The sequence below is a fragment of the Engystomops pustulosus genome, chromosome 1, assembly GCF_040894005.1.
Source record: "Engystomops pustulosus chromosome 1, aEngPut4.maternal, whole genome shotgun sequence".
In the NCBI taxonomy this organism is placed as follows: domain Eukaryota; kingdom Metazoa; phylum Chordata; class Amphibia; order Anura; family Leptodactylidae; genus Engystomops; species Engystomops pustulosus.
The window spans coordinates 192,525,913-192,539,547 of NC_092411.1; the positions used below are offsets into that span (position 1 = coordinate 192,525,913).

Sequence of the window (13,635 nt, forward strand, 5' to 3'; positions counted from 1 at the left end):
TTTCTTAGTTTCCTCTTAAATTGACATGTAAATAAAGGAAGCAGTAGACAGCTTTAAGTATGACATTATACTTTCAAATATGTACCTTGATGCCATCAAATTCTATTTACGTCCTTTGGAAAGTTTGGCTACTGTATGTTAAAGATCTAGGGACATTGTAAACTCACTGAGAATAGATACATTTATATCTTTGATGTTTCTTTAAAACCATATTTACAGTGTGGAAGTTTAGCATATATTTCTTGATTGAGTGATTATGTCCATTTGCATGAAGATCTCTAACAACTTCAACAGTAATACTCCAAAGTATTTATGAAATCAAGAACTTTTCATTTTGCCGTTAATGGAGTATGAGGACCTTATATTCTCCTTCATTTAACCTCAGTATTTTTTTCTATCTCAGTGAGAGCTGTTTCAGAGCCTGGATAGCTCAGTCGGTAGAGCATCAGACTTTTAATCTGAGGGTCCAGGGTTCAAGTCCCTGTTCAGGCGGCAGTCTTTTTACAAGAAACAGTTTCTTAGTTTCCTCTTAAATTGACATGTTAATAAAGGAAGCAGTAGACAGCTTTAAGTATGACATTATACTTTCAAATATGTACCTTGATGCCATCAAATTCTATTTACGTCCTTTGGAAAGTTTGGCTACTGTTTGTTAAAGATCTAGGGACATTGTAAACTCACTGAGAATATATACATTTATATCTTTGATGTTTCTTTAAAACCATATTTACAGTGTGGAAGTTTAGCATGTATTTCTTGATTGAGTGATTATGTCCAATTGCATGAAGATCTCTAACAACTTCAACAGTAATACTCCAAAGTATTTATGAAATCAAGAACTTTTCATTTTGCCGTTAATGGACTATGAGGACCTTATATTCTCCTTCATTTAACCTCAGTATTTTTTTCTATCTCAGTGAGAGCGTTTTCAGAGCCTGGATAGCTCAGTCGGTAGAGCATCAGACTTTTAATCTGAGGGTCCAGGGTTCAAGTCCCTGTTCAGGCGGCAGTCCTTTTACAAGAAACAGTTTCTTAGTTTCCTCTTAAATTGACATGTCAATAAAGGAAGCAGTAGACAGCTTTAAGTATGACATTATACTTTCAAATATGTACCTTGATGCCATCAAATTCTATTTACGTCCTTTGGAAAGTTTGGCTACTGTATGTTAAAGATCTAGGGACATTGTAAACTCACTGAGAATAGATACATTTATATCTTTGATGTTTCTTTAAAACCATATTTACAGTGTGGAAGTTTAGCATATATTTCTTAATTGAGTGATTATGTCCATTTGCATGAAGATCTCTAACAACTTCAACAGTAATACTCCAAAGTATTTATGAAATCAAGAACTTTTCATTTTGCCGTTAATGGACTATGAGGACCTTATATTCTCCTTAATTTAACCTCAGTATTTTTTTCTATCTCAGTGAGAGCTTTTTCAGAGCCTGGATAGCTCAGTCGGTAGAGCATCAGACTTTTAATCTGAGGGTCCAGGGTTCAAGTCCCTGTTCAGGCGGCAGTCCTTTTACAAGAAACAGTTTCTTAGTTTCCTCTTAAATTGACATGTAAATAAAGGAAGCAGTAGACAGCTTTAAGTATGACATTATACTTTCAAATATGTACCTTGATGCCATCAAATTCTATTTACGTCCTTTGGAAAGTTTGGCTACTGTATGTTAAAGATCTAGGGACATTGTAAACTCACTGTGAATAGATACATTTATATCTTTGATGTTTCTTTAAAACCATATTTACAGTCTGGAAGTTTAGCATATATTTCTTGATTGAGTGATTATGTCCATTTGCATGAAGATCTCTAACAACTTCAACAGTAATACTCCAAAGTATTTATGAAATCAAGAACTTTTCATTTTGCCGTTAATGGACTATGAGGACCTTATATTCTCCTTCATTTAACCTCAGTATTTTTTTCTATCTCAGTGAGAGCTTTTTCAGAGCCTGGATAGCTCAGTCGGTAGAGCATCAGACTTTTAATCTGAGGGTCCAGGGTTCAAGTCCCTGTTCAGGCGGCAGTCCTTTTACAAGAAACAGTTTCTTAGTTTCCTCTTAAATTGACATGTAAATAAAGGAAGCAGTAGACAGCTTTAAGTATGACATTATACTTTCAAATATGTACCTTGATGCCATCAAATTCTATTTACGTCCTTTGGAAAGTTTGGCTACTGTATGTTAAAGATCTAGGGACATTGTAAACTCACTGTGAATAGATACATTTATATCTTTGATGTTTCTTTAAAACCATATTTACAGTGTGGAAGTTTAGCATATATTTCTTGATTGAGTGATTATGTCCATTTGCATGAAGATCTCTAACAACTTCAACAGTAATACTCCAAAGTATTTATGAAATCAAGAACTTTTCATTTTGCCGTTAATGGACTATAAGGACCTTATATTCTCCTTCATTTAACCTCACTATTTTTTTCTATCTCAGTGAGAGCTTTTTCAGAGCCTGGATAGCTCAGTCGGTAGAGCATCAGACTTTTAATCTGAGGGTCCAGGGTTCAAGTCCCTGTTCAGGCGGCAGTCCTTTTACAAGAAACAGTTTCTTAGTTTCCTCTTAAATTGACATGTAAATAAAGGAAGCAGTAGACAGCTTTAAGTATGACATTATACTTTTAAATATGTACCTTGATGCCATCAAATTCTATTTACGTCCTTTGGAAAGTTTGGCTACTGTTTGTTAAAGATCTAGGGACATTGTAAACTCACTGAGAATATAATCATTTATATCTTTGATGTTTCTTTAAAACCATATTTACAGTGTGGAAGTTTAGCATGTATTTCTTGATTGAGTGATTATGTCCATTTGCATGAAGATCTCTAACAACTTCAACAGTAATACTCCAAAGTATTTATGAAATCAAGAACTTTTCATTTTGCCGTTAATGGACTATGAGGACCTTATATTCTCCTTCATTTAACCTCAGTATTTTTTTCTATCTCAGTGAGAGCTTTTTCAGAGCCTGGATAGCTCAGTCGGTAGAGCATCAGACTTTTAATCTGAGGGTCCAGGGTTCAAGTCCCTGTTCAGGCGGCAGTCCTTTTACAAGAAACAGTTTCTTAGTTTCCTCTTAAATTGACATGTAAATAAAGGAAGCAGTAGACAGCTTTAAGTATGACATTATACTTTCAAATATGTACCTTGATGCCATCAAATTCTATTTACGTCCTTTGGAAAGTTTGGCTACTGTATGTTAAAGATCTAGGGACATTGTAAACTCACTGTGAATAGATACATTTATATCTTTGATGTTTCTTTAAAACCATATTTACAGTCTGGAAGTTTAGCATATATTTCTTGATTGAGTGATTATGTCCATTTGCATGAAGATCTCTAACAACTTCAACAGTAATACTCCAAAGTATTTATGAAATCAAGAACTTTTCATTTTGCCGTTAATGGACTATGAGGACCTTATATTCTCCTTCATTTAACCTCAGTATTTTTTTCTATCTCAGTGAGAGCTTTTTCAGAGCCTGGATAGCTCAGTCGGTAGAGCATCAGACTTTTAATCTGAGGGTCCAGGGTTCAAGTCCCTGTTCAGGCGGCAGTCCTTTTACAAGAAACAGTTTCTTAGTTTCCTCTTAAATTGACATGTAAATAAAGGAAGCAGTAGACAGCTTTAAGTATGACATTATACTTTCAAATATGTACCTTGATGCCATCAAATTCTATTTACGTCCTTTGGAAAGTTTGGCTACTGTATGTTAAAGATCTAGGGACATTGTAAACTCACTGTGAATAGATACATTTATATCTTTGATGTTTCTTTAAAACCATATTTACAGTGTGGAAGTTTAGCATATATTTCTTGATTGAGTGATTATGTCCATTTGCATGAAGATCTCTAACAACTTCAACAGTAATACTCCAAAGTATTTATGAAATCAAGAACTTTTCATTTTGCCGTTAATGGACTATAAGGACCTTATATTCTCCTTCATTTAACCTCAGTATTTTTTTCTATCTCAGTGAGAGCTTTTTCAGAGCCTGGATAGCTCAGTCGGTAGAGCATCAGACTTTTAATCTGAGGGTCCAGGGTTCAAGTCCCTGTTCAGGCGGCAGTCCTTTTACAAGAAACAGTTTCTTAGTTTCCTCTTAAATTGACATGTAAATAAAGGAAGCAGTAGACAGCTTTAAGTATGACATTATACTTTTAAATATGTACCTTGATGCCATCAAATTCTATTTACATCCTTTGGAAAGTTTGGCTACTGTTTGTTAAAGATCTAGGGACATTGTAAACTCACTGAGAATATAATCATTTATATCTTTGATGTTTCTTTAAAACCATATTTACAGTGTGGAAGTTTAGCATGTATTTCTTGATTGAGTGATTATGTCCATTTGCATGAAGATCTCTAACAACTTCAACAGTAATACTCCAAAGTATTTATGAAATCAAGAACTTTTAATTTTGCCGTTAATGGACTATGAGGACCTTATATTCTCCTTCATTTAACCTCAGTATTTTTTTCTATCTCAGTGAGAGCGTTTTCAGAGCCTGGATAGCTCAGTCGGTAGAGCATCAGACTTTTAATCTGAGGGTCCAGGGTTCAAGTCCCTGTTCAGGCGGCAGTCCTTTTACAAGAAACAGTTTCTTAGTTTCCTCTTAAATTGACATGTCAATAAAGGAAGCAGTAGACAGCTTTAAGTATGACATTATACTTTCAAATATGTACCTTGATGCCATCAAATTCTATTTACGTCCTTTGGAAAGTTTGGCTACTGTATGTTAAAGATCTAGGGACATTGTAAACTCACTGAGAATAGATACATTTATATCTTTGATGTTTCTTTAAAACCATATTTACAGTGTGGAAGTTTAGCATATATTTTTTTTAATTGAGGGATTATGTCCATTTGCATGAAGATCTCTAACAACTTCAACAGTAATACTCCAAAGTATTTATGAAATCAAGAACTTTTCATTTTGCCGTTAATGGACTATGAGGACCTTATATTCTCCTTCATTTAACCTCAGTATTTTTTTCTATCTCAGTGAGAGCTTTTTCAGAGCCTGGATAGCTCAGTCGGTAGAGCATCAGACTTTTAATCTGAGGGTCCAGGGTTCAAGTCCCTGTTCAGGCGGCAGTCCTTTTACAAGAAACAGTTTCTTAGTTTCCTCTTAAATTGACATGTAAATAAAGGAAGCAGTAGACAGCTTTAAGTATGACATTATACTTTTAAATATGTACCTTGATGCCATCAAATTCTATTTACGTCCTTTGGAAAGTTTGGCTACTGTTTGTTAAAGATCTAGGGACATTGTAAACTCACTGAGAATATAATCATTTATATCTTTGATGTTTCTTTAAAACCATATTTACAGTGTGGAAGTTTAGCATGTATTTCTTGATTGAGTGATTATGTCCATTTGCATGAAGATCTCTAACAACTTCAACAGTAATACTCCAAAGTATTTATGAAATCAAGAACTTTTCATTTTGCCGTTAATGGACTATGAGGACCTTATATTCTCCTTCATTTAACCTCAGTATTTTTTTCTATCTCAGTGAGAGCTTTTTCAGAGCCTGGATAGCTCAGTCGGTAGAGCATCAGACTTTTAATCTGAGGGTCCAGGGTTCAAGTCCCTGTTCAGGCGGCAGTCCTTTTACAAGAAACAGTTTCTTAGTTTCCTCTTAAATTGACATGTAAATAAAGGAAGCAGTAGACAGCTTTAAGTATGACATTATACTTTCAAATATGTACCTTGATGCCATCAAATTCTATTTACGTCCTTTGGAAAGTTTGGCTACTGTATGTTAAAGATCTAGGGACATTGTAAACTCACTGTGAATAGATACATTTATATCTTTGATGTTTCTTTAAAACCATATTTACAGTCTGGAAGTTTAGCATATATTTCTTGATTGAGTGATTATGTCCATTTGCATGAAGATCTCTAACAACTTCAACAGTAATACTCCAAAGTATTTATGAAATCAAGAACTTTTCATTTTGCCGTTAATGGACTATGAGGACCTTATATTCTCCTTCATTTAACCTCAGTATTTTTTTCTATCTCAGTGAGAGCTTTTTCAGAGCCTGGATAGCTCAGTCGGTAGAGCATCAGACTTTTAATCTGAGGGTCCAGGGTTCAAGTCCCTGTTCAGGCGGCAGTCCTTTTACAAGAAACAGTTTCTTAGTTTCCTCTTAAATTGACATGTAAATAAAGGAAGCAGTAGACAGCTTTAAGTATGACATTATACTTTCAAATATGTACCTTGATGCCATCAAATTCTATTTACGTCCTTTGGAAAGTTTGGCTACTGTATGTTAAAGATCTAGGGACATTGTAAACTCACTGTGAATAGATACATTTATATCTTTGATGTTTCTTTAAAACCATATTTACAGTGTGGAAGTTTAGCATATATTTCTTGATTGAGTGATTATGTCCATTTGCATGAAGATCTCTAACAACTTCAACAGTAATACTCCAAAGTATTTATGAAATCAAGAACTTTTCATTTTGCCGTTAATGGACTATAAGGACCTTATATTCTCCTTCATTTAACCTCAGTATTTTTTTCTATCTCAGTGAGAGCTTTTTCAGAGCCTGGATAGCTCAGTCGGTAGAGCATCAGACTTTTAATCTGAGGGTCCAGGGTTCAAGTCCCTGTTCAGGCGGCAGTCCTTTTACAAGAAACAGTTTCTTAGTTTCCTCTTAAATTGACATGTAAATAAAGGAAGCAGTAGACAGCTTTAAGTATGACATTATACTTTTAAATATGTACCTTGATGCCATCAAATTCTATTTACATCCTTTGGAAAGTTTGGCTACTGTTTGTTAAAGATCTAGGGACATTGTAAACTCACTGAGAATATAATCATTTATATCTTTGATGTTTCTTTAAAACCATATTTACAGTGTGGAAGTTTAGCATGTATTTCTTGATTGAGTGATTATGTCCATTTGCATGAAGATCTCTAACAACTTCAACAGTAATACTCCAAAGTATTTATGAAATCAAGAACTTTTAATTTTGCCGTTAATGGACTATGAGGACCTTATATTCTCCTTCATTTAACCTCAGTATTTTTTTCTATCTCAGTGAGAGCGTTTTCAGAGCCTGGATAGCTCAGTCGGTAGAGCATCAGACTTTTAATCTGAGGGTCCAGGGTTCAAGTCCCTGTTCAGGCGGCAGTCCTTTTACAAGAAACAGTTTCTTAGTTTCCTCTTAAATTGACATGTCAATAAAGGAAGCAGTAGACAGCTTTAAGTATGACATTATACTTTCAAATATGTACCTTGATGCCATCAAATTCTATTTACGTCCTTTGGAAAGTTTGGCTACTGTATGTTAAAGATCTAGGGACATTGTAAACTCACTGAGAATAGATACATTTATATCTTTGATGTTTCTTTAAAACCATATTTACAGTGTGGAAGTTTAGCATATATTTTTTTTAATTGAGGGATTATGTCCATTTGCATGAAGATCTCTAACAACTTCAACAGTAATACTCCAAAGTATTTATGAAATCAAGAACTTTTCATTTTGCCGTTAATGGACTATGAGGACCTTATATTCTCCTTCATTTAACCTCAGTATTTTTTTCTATCTCAGTGAGAGCTGTTTCAGAGCCTGGATAGCTAAGTCGGTAGAGCATCAGACTTTTAATCTGAGGGTCCAGGGTTCAAGTCCCTGTTCAGGCGGCAGTCTTTTTACAAGAAACAGTTTCTTAGTTTCCTCTTAAATTGACATGTTAATAAAGGAAGCAGTAGACAGCTTTAAGTATGACATTATACTTTCAAATATGTACCTTGATGCCATCAAATTCTATTTACGTCCTTTGGAAAGTTTGGCTACTGTATGTTAAAGATCTAGGGACATTGTAAACTCACTGAGAATAGATACATTTATATCTTTGATGTTTCTTTAAAACCATATTTACAGTGTGGAAGTTTAGCATGTATTTCTTGATTGAGTGATTATGTCCAATTGCATGAAGATCTCTAACAACTTCAACAGTAATACTCCAAAGTATTTATGAAATCAAGAACTTTTCATTTTGCCGTTAATGGACTATGAGGACCTTATATTCTCCTTCATTTAACCTCAGTATTTTTTTCTATCTCAGTGAGAGCGTTTTCAGAGCCTGGATAGCTCAGTCGGTAGAGCATCAGACTTTTAATCTGAGGGTCCAGGGTTCAAGTCCCTGTTCAGGCGGCAGTCCTTTTACAAGAAACAGTTTCTTAGTTTCCTCTTAAATTGACATGTCAATAAAGGAAGCAGTAGACAGCTTTAAGTATGACATTATACTTTCAAATATGTACCTTGATGCCATCAAATTCTATTTACGTCCTTTGGAAAGTTTGGCTACTGTATGTTAAAGATCTAGGGACATTGTAAACTCACTGAGAATAGATACATTTATATCTTTGATGTTTCTTTAAAACCATATTTACAGTGTGGAAGTTTAGCATATATTTCTTAATTGAGTGATTATGTCCATTTGCATGAAGATCTCTAACAACTTCAACAGTAATACTCCAAAGTATTTATGAAATCAAGAACTTTTCATTTTGCCGTTAATGGACTATGAGGACCTTATATTCTCCTTCATTTAACCTCAGTATTTTTTTCTATCTCAGTGAGAGCTTTTTCAGAGCCTGGATAGCTCAGTCGGTAGAGCATCAGACTTTTAATCTGAGGGTCCAGGGTTCAAGTCCCTGTTCAGGCGGCAGTCCTTTTACAAGAAACAGTTTCTTAGTTTCCTCTTAAATTGACATGTAAATAAAGGAAGCAGTAGACAGCTTTAAGTATGACATTATACTTTCAAATATGTACCTTGATGCCATCAAATTCTATTTACGTCCTTTGGAAAGTTTGGCTACTGTATGTTAAAGATCTAGGGACATTGTAAACTCACTGTGAATAGATACATTTATATCTTTGATGTTTCTTTAAAACCATATTTACAGTCTGGAAGTTTAGCATATATTTCTTGATTGAGTGATTATGTCCATTTGCATGAAGATCTCTAACAACTTCAACAGTAATACTCCAAAGTATTTATGAAATCAAGAACTTTTCATTTTGCCGTTAATGGACTATGAGGACCTTATATTCTCCTTCATTTAACCTCAGTATTTTTTTCTATCTCAGTGAGAGCTTTTTCAGAGCCTGGATAGCTCAGTCGGTAGAGCATCAGACTTTTAATCTGAGGGTCCAGGGTTCAAGTCCCTGTTCAGGCGGCAGTCCTTTTACAAGAAACAGTTTCTTAGTTTCCTCTTAAATTGACATGTAAATAAAGGAAGCAGTAGACAGCTTTAAGTATGACATTATACTTTCAAATATGTACCTTGATGCCATCAAATTCTATTTACGTCCTTTGGAAAGTTTGGCTACTGTATGTTAAAGATCTAGGGACATTGTAAACTCACTGTGAATAGATACATTTATATCTTTGATGTTTCTTTAAAACCATATTTACAGTGTGGAAGTTTAGCATATATTTCTTGATTGAGTGATTATGTCCATTTGCATGAAGATCTCTAACAACTTCAACAGTAATACTCCAAAGTATTTATGAAATCAAGAACTTTTCATTTTGCCGTTAATGGACTATAAGGACCTTATATTCTCCTTCATTTAACCTCAGTATTTTTTTCTATCTCAGTGAGAGCTTTTTCAGAGCCTGGATAGCTCAGTCGGTAGAGCATCAGACTTTTAATCTGAGGGTCCAGGGTTCAAGTCCCTGTTCAGGCGGCAGTCCTTTTACAAGAAACAGTTTCTTAGTTTCCTCTTAAATTGACATGTAAATAAAGGAAGCAGTAGACAGCTTTAAGTATGACATTATACTTTTAAATATGTACCTTGATGCCATCAAATTCTATTTACGTCCTTTGGAAAGTTTGGCTACTGTTTGTTAAAGATCTAGGGACATTGTAAACTCACTGAGAATATAATCATTTATATCTTTGATGTTTCTTTAAAACCATATTTACAGTGTGGAAGTTTAGCATGTATTTCTTGATTGAGTGATTATGTCCATTTGCATGAAGATCTCTAACAACTTCAACAGTAATACTCCAAAGTATTTATGAAATCAAGAACTTTTCATTTTGCCGTTAATGGACTATGAGGACCTTATATTCTCCTTCATTTAACCTCAGTATTTTTTTCTATCTCAGTGAGAGCTTTTTCAGAGCCTGGATAGCTCAGTCGGTAGAGCATCAGACTTTTAATCTGAGGGTCCAGGGTTCAAGTCCCTGTTCAGGCGGCAGTCCTTTTACAAGAAACAGTTTCTTAGTTTCCTCTTAAATTGACATGTAAATAAAGGAAGCAGTAGACAGCTTTAAGTATGACATTATACTTTCAAATATGTACCTTGATGCCATCAAATTCTATTTACGTCCTTTGGAAAGTTTGGCTACTGTATGTTAAAGATCTAGGGACATTGTAAACTCACTGTGAATAGATACATTTATATCTTTGATGTTTCTTTAAAACCATATTTACAGTCTGGAAGTTTAGCATATATTTCTTGATTGAGTGATTATGTCCATTTGCATGAAGATCTCTAACAACTTCAACAGTAATACTCCAAAGTATTTATGAAATCAAGAACTTTTCATTTTGCCGTTAATGGACTATGAGGACCTTATATTCTCCTTCATTTAACCTCAGTATTTTTTTCTATCTCAGTGAGAGCTTTTTCAGAGCCTGGATAGCTCAGTCGGTAGAGCATCAGACTTTTAATCTGAGGGTCCAGGGTTCAAGTCCCTGTTCAGGTGGCAGTCTTTTTACAAGAAACAGTTTCTTAGTTTCCTCTTAAATTGACATGTTAATAAAGGAAGCAGTAGACAGCTTTATGTATGACATTATACTTTCAAATATGTATCTTGATGCCATCAAATTCTATTTACGTCCTTTGGAAAGTTTGGCTACTGTATGTTAAAGATCTAGGGACATTGTAAACTCACTGAGAATAGATACATTTATATCTTTGATGTTTCTTTAAAACCATATTTACAGTGTGGATGTTTAGCATATATTTCTTGATTGAGTGATTATGTCCATTTGCATGAAGATCTCTAACAACTTCAACAGTAATACTCCAAAGTATTTATGAAATCAAGAACTTTTCATTTTGCCGTTAATGGACTATGAGGACCTTATATTCTCCCTCATTTAACCTCAGTATTTTTTTCTATCTCAGTGAGAGCTTTTTCAGAGCCTGGATAGCTCAGTCGGTAGAGCATCAGACTTTTAATCTGAGGGTCCAGGGTTCAAGTCCCTGTTCAGGCGGCAGTCCTTTTACAAGAAACACTTTCTTAGTTTCCTCTTAAATTGACATGTCAATAAAGGAAGCAGTAGACAGCTTTAAGTATGACATTATACTTTCAAATATGTACCTTGATGCCATCAAATTCTATTTACGTCCTTTGGAAAGTTTGGCTACTGTATGTTAAAGATCTAGGGACATTGTAAACTCACTGAGAATAGATACATTTATATCTTTGATGTTTCTTTAAAACCATATTTACAGTGTGGAAGTTTAGCATATATTTCTTGATTGAGTGATTATGTCCATTTGCATGAAGATCTCTAACAACTTCAACAGTAATACTCCAAAGTATTTATGAAATCAAGAACTTTTCATTTTGCCATTAATGGACTATGAGGACCTTATATTTTCCTTCATTTAACCTCAGTATTTTTTTCTATCTCAGTGAGCGCTGTTTCAGAGCCTGGATAGCTCAGTCGGTAGAGCATCAGACTTTTAATCTGAGGGTCCAGGGTTCAAGTCCCTGTTCAGGCGGCAGTCCTTTTACAAGAAACAGTTTCTTAGTTTCCTCTTAAATTGACATGTAAATAAAGGAAGCAGTAGACAGCTTTAAGTATGACATTATACTTTTAAATATGTACCTTGATGCCATCAAATTCTATTTACGTCCTTTGGAAAGTTTGGCTACTGTTTGTTAAAGATCTAGGGACATTGTAAACTCACTGAGAATATAATCATTTATATCTTTGATGTTTCTTTAAAACCATATTTACAGTGTGGAAGTTTAGCATGTATTTCTTGATTGAGTGATTATGTCCATTTGCATGAAGATCTCTAACAACTTCAACAGTAATACTCCAAAGTATTTATGAAATCAAGAACTTTTCATTTTGCCGTTAATGGACTATGAGGACCTTATATTCTCCTTCATTTAACCTCAGTATTTTTTTCTATCTCAGTGAGAGCTTTTTCAGAGCCTGGATAGCTCAGTCGGTAGAGCATCAGACTTTTAATCTGAGGGTCCAGGGTTCAAGTCCCTGTTCAGGCGGCAGTCCTTTTACAAGAAACAGTTTCTTAGTTTCCTCTTAAATTGACATGTAAATAAAGGAAGCAGTAGACAGCTTTAAGTATGACATTATACTTTCAAATATGTACCTTGATGCCATCAAATTCTATTTACGTCCTTTGGAAAGTTTGGCTACTGTATGTTAAAGATCTAGGGACATTGTAAACTCACTGTGAATAGATACATTTATATCTTTGATGTTTCTTTAAAACCATATTTACAGTCTGGAAGTTTAGCATATATTTCTTGATTGAGTGATTATGTCCATTTGCATGAAGATCTCTAACAACTTCAACAGTAATACTCCAAAGTATTTATGAAATCAAGAACTTTTCATTTTGCCGTTAATGGACTATGAGGACCTTATATTCTCCTTCATTTAACCTCAGTATTTTTTTCTATCTCAGTGAGAGCTTTTTCAGAGCCTGGATAGCTCAGTCGGTAGAGCATCAGACTTTTAATCTGAGGGTCCAGGGTTCAAGTCCCTGTTCAGGCGGCAGTCCTTTTACAAGAAACAGTTTCTTAGTTTCCTCTTAAATTGACATGTAAATAAAGGAAGCAGTAGACAGCTTTAAGTATGACATTATACTTTCAAATATGTACCTTGATGCCATCAAATTCTATTTACGTCCTTTGGAAAGTTTGGCTACTGTATGTTAAAGATCTAGGGACATTGTAAACTCACTGTGAATAGATACATTTATATCTTTGATGTTTCTTTAAAACCATATTTACAGTGTGGAAGTTTAGCATATATTTCTTGATTGAGTGATTATGTCCATTTGCATGAAGATCTCTAACAACTTCAACAGTAATACTCCAAAGTATTTATGAAATCAAGAACTTTTCATTTTGCCGTTAATGGACTATAAGGACCTTATATTCTCCTTCATTTAACCTCAGTATTTTTTTCTATCTCAGTGAGAGCTTTTTCAGAGCCTGGATAGCTCAGTCGGTAGAGCATCAGACTTTTAATCTGAGGGTCCAGGGTTCAAGTCCCTGTTCAGGCGGCAGTCCTTTTACAAGAAACAGTTTCTTAGTTTCCTCTTAAATTGACATGTAAATAAAGGAAGCAGTAGACAGCTTTAAGTATGACATTATACTTTTAAATATGTACCTTGATGCCATCAAATTCTATTTACGTCCTTTGGAAAGTTTGGCTACTGTTTGTTAAAGATCTAGGGACATTGTAAACTCACTGAGAATATAATCATTTATATCTTTGATGTTTCTTTAAAACCATATTTACAGTGTGGAAGTTTAGCATGTATTTCTTGATTGAGTGATTATGTCCATTTG

The 13,635-nt window shown here is 34.4% G+C and overlaps 24 non-coding genes across 24 annotated transcripts; all 24 read left to right on the forward strand.

The window, feature by feature from the left end:
* Window positions 1–419: 419 nt before the first annotated feature.
* TRNAK-UUU (transfer RNA lysine (anticodon UUU)) lies at window positions 420–492 on the forward strand. The gene has a single exon. It is a non-coding gene; the product is annotated as a tRNA-Lys (tRNA).
* Window positions 493–933: 441 nt separating this feature from the next.
* Window positions 934–1,006, forward strand: TRNAK-UUU (transfer RNA lysine (anticodon UUU)). Its single transcript has one exon. It is a non-coding gene; the product is annotated as a tRNA-Lys (tRNA).
* Window positions 1,007–1,447: 441 nt separating this feature from the next.
* Window positions 1,448–1,520, forward strand: TRNAK-UUU (transfer RNA lysine (anticodon UUU)). The gene has a single exon. It is a non-coding gene; the product is annotated as a tRNA-Lys (tRNA).
* Window positions 1,521–1,961: 441 nt separating this feature from the next.
* On the forward strand, window positions 1,962–2,034 carry TRNAK-UUU (transfer RNA lysine (anticodon UUU)). The gene has a single exon. It is a non-coding gene; the product is annotated as a tRNA-Lys (tRNA).
* A 441-nt stretch (window positions 2,035–2,475) lies between these two features.
* TRNAK-UUU (transfer RNA lysine (anticodon UUU)) lies at window positions 2,476–2,548 on the forward strand. The gene has a single exon. It is a non-coding gene; the product is annotated as a tRNA-Lys (tRNA).
* Window positions 2,549–2,989: 441 nt separating this feature from the next.
* Window positions 2,990–3,062, forward strand: TRNAK-UUU (transfer RNA lysine (anticodon UUU)). The gene has a single exon. It is a non-coding gene; the product is annotated as a tRNA-Lys (tRNA).
* Window positions 3,063–3,503: 441 nt separating this feature from the next.
* Window positions 3,504–3,576, forward strand: TRNAK-UUU (transfer RNA lysine (anticodon UUU)). Its single transcript has one exon. It is a non-coding gene; the product is annotated as a tRNA-Lys (tRNA).
* Window positions 3,577–4,017: 441 nt separating this feature from the next.
* TRNAK-UUU (transfer RNA lysine (anticodon UUU)) lies at window positions 4,018–4,090 on the forward strand. The gene has a single exon. It is a non-coding gene; the product is annotated as a tRNA-Lys (tRNA).
* Window positions 4,091–4,531: 441 nt separating this feature from the next.
* On the forward strand, window positions 4,532–4,604 carry TRNAK-UUU (transfer RNA lysine (anticodon UUU)). The gene has a single exon. It is a non-coding gene; the product is annotated as a tRNA-Lys (tRNA).
* A 443-nt stretch (window positions 4,605–5,047) lies between these two features.
* On the forward strand, window positions 5,048–5,120 carry TRNAK-UUU (transfer RNA lysine (anticodon UUU)). The gene has a single exon. It is a non-coding gene; the product is annotated as a tRNA-Lys (tRNA).
* A 441-nt stretch (window positions 5,121–5,561) lies between these two features.
* TRNAK-UUU (transfer RNA lysine (anticodon UUU)) lies at window positions 5,562–5,634 on the forward strand. The gene has a single exon. It is a non-coding gene; the product is annotated as a tRNA-Lys (tRNA).
* Window positions 5,635–6,075: 441 nt separating this feature from the next.
* Window positions 6,076–6,148, forward strand: TRNAK-UUU (transfer RNA lysine (anticodon UUU)). Its single transcript has one exon. It is a non-coding gene; the product is annotated as a tRNA-Lys (tRNA).
* A 441-nt stretch (window positions 6,149–6,589) lies between these two features.
* Window positions 6,590–6,662, forward strand: TRNAK-UUU (transfer RNA lysine (anticodon UUU)). Its single transcript has one exon. It is a non-coding gene; the product is annotated as a tRNA-Lys (tRNA).
* A 441-nt stretch (window positions 6,663–7,103) lies between these two features.
* On the forward strand, window positions 7,104–7,176 carry TRNAK-UUU (transfer RNA lysine (anticodon UUU)). The gene has a single exon. It is a non-coding gene; the product is annotated as a tRNA-Lys (tRNA).
* A 957-nt stretch (window positions 7,177–8,133) lies between these two features.
* On the forward strand, window positions 8,134–8,206 carry TRNAK-UUU (transfer RNA lysine (anticodon UUU)). The gene has a single exon. It is a non-coding gene; the product is annotated as a tRNA-Lys (tRNA).
* Window positions 8,207–8,647: 441 nt separating this feature from the next.
* On the forward strand, window positions 8,648–8,720 carry TRNAK-UUU (transfer RNA lysine (anticodon UUU)). Its single transcript has one exon. It is a non-coding gene; the product is annotated as a tRNA-Lys (tRNA).
* Window positions 8,721–9,161: 441 nt separating this feature from the next.
* Window positions 9,162–9,234, forward strand: TRNAK-UUU (transfer RNA lysine (anticodon UUU)). The gene has a single exon. It is a non-coding gene; the product is annotated as a tRNA-Lys (tRNA).
* Window positions 9,235–9,675: 441 nt separating this feature from the next.
* Window positions 9,676–9,748, forward strand: TRNAK-UUU (transfer RNA lysine (anticodon UUU)). The gene has a single exon. It is a non-coding gene; the product is annotated as a tRNA-Lys (tRNA).
* Window positions 9,749–10,189: 441 nt separating this feature from the next.
* On the forward strand, window positions 10,190–10,262 carry TRNAK-UUU (transfer RNA lysine (anticodon UUU)). Its single transcript has one exon. It is a non-coding gene; the product is annotated as a tRNA-Lys (tRNA).
* A 955-nt stretch (window positions 10,263–11,217) lies between these two features.
* TRNAK-UUU (transfer RNA lysine (anticodon UUU)) lies at window positions 11,218–11,290 on the forward strand. Its single transcript has one exon. It is a non-coding gene; the product is annotated as a tRNA-Lys (tRNA).
* A 441-nt stretch (window positions 11,291–11,731) lies between these two features.
* On the forward strand, window positions 11,732–11,804 carry TRNAK-UUU (transfer RNA lysine (anticodon UUU)). The gene has a single exon. It is a non-coding gene; the product is annotated as a tRNA-Lys (tRNA).
* Window positions 11,805–12,245: 441 nt separating this feature from the next.
* Window positions 12,246–12,318, forward strand: TRNAK-UUU (transfer RNA lysine (anticodon UUU)). The gene has a single exon. It is a non-coding gene; the product is annotated as a tRNA-Lys (tRNA).
* Window positions 12,319–12,759: 441 nt separating this feature from the next.
* TRNAK-UUU (transfer RNA lysine (anticodon UUU)) lies at window positions 12,760–12,832 on the forward strand. Its single transcript has one exon. It is a non-coding gene; the product is annotated as a tRNA-Lys (tRNA).
* A 441-nt stretch (window positions 12,833–13,273) lies between these two features.
* Window positions 13,274–13,346, forward strand: TRNAK-UUU (transfer RNA lysine (anticodon UUU)). Its single transcript has one exon. It is a non-coding gene; the product is annotated as a tRNA-Lys (tRNA).
* Window positions 13,347–13,635: the final 289 nt, after the last annotated feature.